The 7,291-nt window shown below is 40.0% G+C and overlaps 1 pseudogene; it reads left to right on the top strand.

The window, feature by feature from the left end:
- Positions 1-1,964: 1,964 nt before the first annotated feature.
- Positions 1,965-2,664, top strand: LOC149164175 (uncharacterized; annotated as a pseudogene).
- The last annotated feature ends 4,627 nt before the right edge of the window (positions 2,665-7,291 follow it).

Below are 7,291 nucleotides of genomic sequence, written 5' to 3'. Positions count from 1 at the left end.
TGCCCCAGATGGGGAAACCAGTCTAAGAACAAAATTAGTACAGTTCAGTTTACCCTCGCATGGGTTGTAGTTCCAAAATTCAAAAGTTCTAGCCAAAAAAATGCGAAATCCAGTACTTAACTCAAAAATTCCTCGTGAATAGACAAATGGGAACAAAAATGCAACATTTTCTTCACCCAAGTTGGGGACAACACCAGAAAAAGACCCGACGGGAAACAAGGTATAAAGTGACAAGTATTAGAACTAATCAGTAATGGAATCAAGGCTCACCACATAACCTGGCCAGCAGCTGCAAGGTGTCTTCTGTAGGCTCTTCCTCCATGACCGGACACCATCCATATTCCTCAAAGCTGGCGTTCGCTGCATGTCCACCACCTCCACTATCCTCAATTTGAATGCCCTTATCCTTACAGGTGGCCTCGCTTCCCAACATTTGTTGTTTGCTACTGGATGGGCTGCTCTTATCTTTTGGTGGGTGGTAGGAGCTCGGCTCCCCTAGATCAGACTTGGAAGGAGGGACTTGGTTGATTTCTCGGCTAAGCAAAGGTTCGGGAAAGGAAGCAGGGACTTCCCTGAAATTCACTGAGATGTTGGCTATTATGAGCAGTTTGTTCAATGCACTTTGAAAATGGAAGTGCGCTTGCTGAGAGGGAGCAGTGGTCACTGCGTGCTGAGGGATTTCTCCGGAGTGACGAGCCTCTTTGGTGCTTAATCTGCCACAACCACTTCGAGTGTCTAGATATCTGTCAAAGGAGCGGGAAGTGGAGAGCCTTGGGGAAGGGGAAACAGAAGGGGAGGTAGAGACAGAGGCGGGCTGAGACGCGGAACAAGTGGTGCCTCCCCGACTGCCACTGCGTCCGCTCCTCATTCTATGTCGTTGATGCATGATATGAGATTGGGAGACTGTTGAGAGTTGTTGAAAACAGGGTCCCGGGTCAATCCAAGAGCTATAGAAGGAAAGAAGGAGAGGTCCGGGGAATTCACAATCGAGCTAACAGAAGGAGCTGAGACCTCAAAGCACAGGTGGCAGAATGAGGACTAGGAGAAATGGTTACCATTTCCCAGGTCGACACAACAGAAGAGCTTGCAACGCCTTCCGGTGGCTGTGCAGAGATTCGGCTCTGTAATGGCGGGATGGAAGGAGCAATTGAGAGGCTGAATGGGGGAATGAGGGGGACTCTGATCCATTTCTCTGTAAATATTGGGAATGTCTCGAATTCCCTAGCTGGTTAATGGCACTATCCTGAGAGCCAGAACTTGCTGTGAGATCACACAAGTGAAAGTGCAGGTGGCCATACAGATAAGCCACCTGCTTATCCTGCTGCTCATGCACATTAAATTGCTATCTACCACCCGCATCCGGGGCTTTCTTTTCATATGTTGTGATGTATTTGTGCGTGCATTTTTCATCAATATTTTTCAGAATAATTTTAGGGAATATTTTGTGTTTTCTCTTCAAGCCTCCCAAATTTTAACCCCAAATTCTAGATTAATGGTATGAAAGCGAGTTCTAATAGCTTGCTCACCTCTTGTACATTTCAAAATATCAAAGAATATCTGTTCAATGAAGCTACCATTTGGTAGGATGAAAATGAGATCCCTAATCGATCCCACTTAATGATTAGGATAGCCACAATAATAATGATGAGACCACATACTATACCACATGCATGGGGGCACAACTACCAGGGAGTATGTGAGCTTGTGAAAGATACATCAATCTCTCATCACCCTACAGTCCATCCTTGACAAAAAACTCAACTGGCTCCATGGCCCTTGGAGCTTCGATCCTATACTTCTCCAATTCTGGTCCTATCGTTTATTTTGTTTTGTTTATGCAACACAACGATTCAACATAGGGGAAAATATAAACCCTAGACTGAACTTTTCATGAAGAATATTGCTCCCGTCATAATTTTCTTCATTTATCTAAGAGATTCATGGGTTTGAAGCTCTTTGAAGTTATGGAGGAGGATCACTACCAGGTGTTAGGGTTACATTTAGGCCAAGAGGGTTCAAAAATTTTGGTGGCAAATATATGCAAGGCCTACAAATCCCAAGCCCTTGCATGTCATCCCGATAAAAGGCTCCACAACGCCAACGCTGCCACCCTCTTCTACAAGATCCAGACTGTCTACGAGCTTCTCACTAACAAGATTGCCTAGAATTACTTTCATGAATTCATGCACCTGAGGGATGAAAGGCTCAATAGGGAACACCATAGGGCCTTCAATATAGCTTTGAAGCATACGAAAAGGATGAATGAGATTAATGAGCAAGAAAAGGCCTTCGATGAAAAAGGGGATGCAAGCTAATTATGAGCAAGACATGGACAAGGAAAAGATGGTGAAAGCTATGAGGAATTCATTGGTTGGATATGGTGATTATAATGCTGAGAGAGTTAGGGAAATATTTGAGCGGTTTGACATGGTGGAATATTTCATTATTCGTCGAAAGGATTTTAAGAAGAAATGATCCACCATAATTGTTATGGGCTTCAAATCTAAAGCGAATGCTGCCACTTGAAGCCCTTGTGGAGATCTTTTAGATCGTTTACTTGTGATACCTCTATATTCACCAAAAATTAATTCAAGATATCAATTTAAATATAAGCAAGAAGAAGTTGACAATGATGGAGAATTAAATAACATTGTTGGCGCTTGATTATTCTATTAAAAAAACTGCAAAAGGTCGTTGAGAAGGAAAAATCAACAAACAAGTTCAACAATGATATTTGTTTGGATTGTTGGTGGCTTGGATCTCTATCTTAGTTATAATGTTCTAAAATTTTGCTTTGAACAATATAAATGATATGTTTCACCAAATGTAGATGATTGGAATTGAAGTCAACCAAGTCACCATTGCCGATGACCGTAAGTAGATGGATAATGAGATAATTAGGATGTGTTGGGACATGGAATTTGTATCATTTTCACCCTCATTTTCCCTTATTTTCCGCCATATTTCCCCTTATAATCATACTTTTCTTCTTCACTAATCACATTTTGATTAATGCATGCTACTTTTTCATGTCACCTTAGTTTATGTAGTTTTTCTTGTGTCTCTCCCTCTCTCTTTCTCTATACATCTCTATTCGCCCTCCCCCTCTTCCCCCTTCTCTATATGTCTCTCTCTTCTCCCCGCTTTCTCTCTCTCTATATATATCCCATTTCTCATTCTCTTGCCCCCACATGAACATCTCTCCATCTTTCAATATTCCTCTCTCTTCCCCCTCCACTCTCTCCCTCACTTTATCGTTCCATCCCCCCCACTCTGAGACTCTCTCTCTCTCTCTCTCTCTCTCTTGTAGTCATTTCTTCACAACAACCCCACTCCAACTTCGTCTCTCTCTTATTCCCTATATCAACCACAAATATCTCCCTCTCTATCACTCTCATAGTCATTTCTTCACAACAACCCCACTCCAACTCCGTTGCTCTTCTTCCCCATGTCAACCACAACTATCTCCCTCTCTCTCTCTCTCTTGCTCTCGTAGTCATTTCTTCACAACAACCCCACTCCAACTCCGTCTCTCTCTTCTTCCCTATGTCAACCACAAATATCTCCCTTTCTCTCCCTCCCCCCCTCTTTCCTTAACTCTTACTTTTTGAATTTTATTCACTCTCTCCCCTCACTCACCGACTCATTCTTCCCCCCCTCGCTCCCCCCCCCTCCTCTCTCCTTTGTCCCCTCTATCACTCCCTCTATTTTCCTCTCCCTCCCCACCCCACTAACTCCACCTCAACCATTTCTCATGTGTTAAAGTCACTAGCTGTAGGAATGCACACACATTTTTAACACTAGGAACAGACATTTTTAGTTCTAGGAGCACACACATTCCTAGCACTATGAGCATTTTTAGGGCTAAGAATGCACACATATTTTTAGTGTTAAGAATGCGTAGAAATTTTTGTGCTAGAAGCACACACATGTTTTGGTGCTAGAAATGCACACATATTTTTTTGAATTTAATTATTTATTGGTTGGAATATTATGTGCATGACGACTTGGTTGCTTTAGATTTAGATATCATGATTATGGTGGTTTGCATTGCAAATATAAGAAAACATTGTTTTTCGAGAGAATGTATATATATCTCTATCTTTAACATTTTTTTTTAAGCTAAACAAATTTGTTGTCCATGAAACTAAATACAAATGTAGAGTTCAATGTGTAGATTCTAAATATATAATTTCTCAATAATGTTTACTATTTTTAATACATTTTTCTCTTTACATATTTCAAAATCTTAAAATACATCCCTTCCTATTTCAACTATTACTTTTTGGGGCCTTAACCATTGGATATATATATATATATATATATATATATATATATATATATATATATATATGGTGTACTAGAGGACATTAAGACCTACAATATAGAAAAAAAGGATTTTTGATAATGTTAAAACTCTTTTAGGTTTCATTAATGGAAGAAGTAATAATGACTTTCATGATTTAACGAAGATATAAACTCAAGATCATAAATTTTGAAAAAATAGTTGTATACAAGAACACTATATTCTCTAAAACTCTATAAATTTTGTAGCAAGATTTCATCATTTAGGTAACCAAATGTTGCACTATTGGAAATGTGTGCATTATATTTTGCATAAAAAATATCATATTAATTCTAGTAAAGCTCAAAATTCACATAGCTAGACACAATTTCTACAAATAAAAATTATATATTGGAAAAACTAATCCATTTCTTTACATTTTATTTTTTACACCATATTCAAATTCATTGTATAAGTACCTATAATTTTTCATCAAATCAATATATTATTGTTTTTCCAAATTTTCATTACCATTGACTCACTCATCATGAGAAACCATCATTTATGCACAACGACCCTTAATATTTTATATATAATTAATGTTTTAGTTATTAAATAAATATTCTGATAATATATATATATATATATATATATCTATATATATCTATATATATATATATATATATATATATATATATATATATATATATATATATATATATATCTATAATGTGTGTTACAAAATTAATTAGATTAATATTTTATAAAAATAATTTTAATTTATATAATAATAATAATTAATTAATTAGAATGAGATTCCTTTAGTAACTGTTGCAAGAAGTGGACTCTGGAATCTGAACTAGGGTTTTGCATTAGGGTTTTGTCGCTGGTCACCATGGCGGGGCACGGAGGAGGGAGTTTATCTCCCTCCTACAGTTAAGTGATTACAGACATAAACAAGGGAGCTGGACCGCATCGCTTCAAGAAACCAACATAGGTGGCAACAAAGGTTATGAATACAGAAAAATAAGAAAATATCAGACCTCATGGACAGAAGAGAATCATGAGGAATCTAGTAAGGAGAAGAGGACAGAGGTTAGCAGTTAGAAAGTTGCTCCTATAAGTACAACAGGGGTCTGTAAACCCAAGTCGACCACTATTCCTCGGGTCGTTTTAAGTGACCTAGCACTACATGTGCATAAAGATCACATGGCGGAATATGTGGTTATCTATAAATTTATGGGGATATGGCCGACGGAGAATGCTTTGCAAGCATGGGTAAGGAACCACTGGAAAATAAAGGGGGAAATCAACCTTCACCTTGGGTCCAAGGGCTTCTTCACGGTGGTGTTCACAAGCTTAGAGGATAAAGACAAAGTGTTCAAGGGAGGACCCTATTTTTACGCTTCTGCAGGCCTTTACATGCGACCATGGGTGATGAACTTTGTCCCAAAACAAGAAACTTTCACATAGGTACTGGTATGGATAAGACTCTACTCCCTTCCTTTAGATTATTGGCTGTCAGAGTCTCTAAAGGCTATCGGCAATAAGCTAGGGCATTTTATAAAGATCTCAGATGCTACTCTAAGAGGCAAATACACTTCCTTTGCCCGGATATGTGTGGAAATGGACTTATCTGGGGCACTTCCAGATGCAATCATTTTAGAAGTGTATGATGAGGAATGGGTGCAGGCGGTGGACTATGAACACATCCCATTTAGGTGCCGTAAGTGCCATGAACACGGGCACCTATACAGGGACTGCCCATTGAACAAGCTGAAGTGATCTGAAAATCACTCGTGAGTGACCCAGTTAAATAATTAATGAATGAAGGTATTACAGACTCATGTGCTGGTGTGTGTCTATGTTATTTTAGGCAACGGATCGATTAGATTGCAAAATACACAGACACTGGAAAATGGAAAACAGTAAGGGAAGCACAGTAAGAAAATACAAGAACACAACAAATTAATAAGGAGCTCACCCTATTCTCCAGGGCTACGTCTCCGGTCCAGCTTTTCAGTGGTGGCCTTCTTTTATTGTGTCTTTAAAGCAGATATTTACAATGAGGAGCTCAATTTGAGTCTCCTAAAACAGATAATGCTTGGCAGGGTGGTTCTTGGATTCCCCAAGCCACTAGAGTGCACAGACTCTTTTCCTTTCCAAGTCTTGACCTCTCTGGTATTTTAATGGGAGGAGCCCAATGTGGTGCTCAATTCCTGGCAGATCCTCACAGGGATTGCTTGAACCTCTCAAGCCTTCTGTCTGCTCGATGTTGCCTTAGGTCAGCTCGGCTCTCTGTTTTCTACTTCTTGCTTCACTGTCTCTTTTGCCTTTTCTTCACTGTTTTTCTTCTCTGGTTCTTCCTTCTCTTCTCTTGTTCTGTTCTCTATCTGTTCATGGCTTAAAGCCAATCTATCCTTGACTGTTCGCTTCCTCTTCCATCCCTTCAGATCGCCTGCTGTTGTTTGCTTGGAATTCCCTGCCTCTGCGTCATCACCAACATCTCATAGGGAGTAGCCACTTGTCCTCTCATGAACTGTGCTACTCAATGGTTCGGTATATCAATTACACTATGGAATGACTCATCCGTCAACTCAGCGGTCAAATCAGACTTGAGACTTTTATGTGCCACGGCTTAATTCCCTCGTCAAATCTGGTTTCCCATCAGGCGCCATCTCCGTTGTTAGATCTGGAGCCCCTAGATCCTACAGTATTCGCTCATTTCGTGTGATTGACTTGCTCAATCGTTAGCACACGATGAGAGGTGGTTTTCTCTCTCATCTTTCGAACACGCGTTGTGCACTGAATGGAATCGCTCGCTTTCTGCCAAATCCGCTTACTGCCCAAGGATGCCTCTGATATACCACCGGTTTTTGGAGCGTGGGACCTGCCTTTCGCCTTAGCACTTTCCCCATGGTTTCCCAGCTTCCCATGTGATCGAGCACTTCAAGGCTTTTCCTTCTCGAGGGATTTTGCCCAGCGATGCAGAAATGGCCTCCGTTT

Source organism: Pinus tabuliformis, chromosome 5_1 (assembly GCF_031772625.1).
Source record: "Pinus tabuliformis cultivar Carrire ecotype Pingquan chromosome 5_1, CPIR1, whole genome shotgun sequence".
Classification (NCBI taxonomy): domain Eukaryota; kingdom Viridiplantae; phylum Streptophyta; class Pinopsida; order Pinales; family Pinaceae; genus Pinus; species Pinus tabuliformis.
The sequence above is the reverse complement of the archived record's forward strand: the minus strand, read 5'-3'. Positions and strand labels throughout refer to the sequence as shown.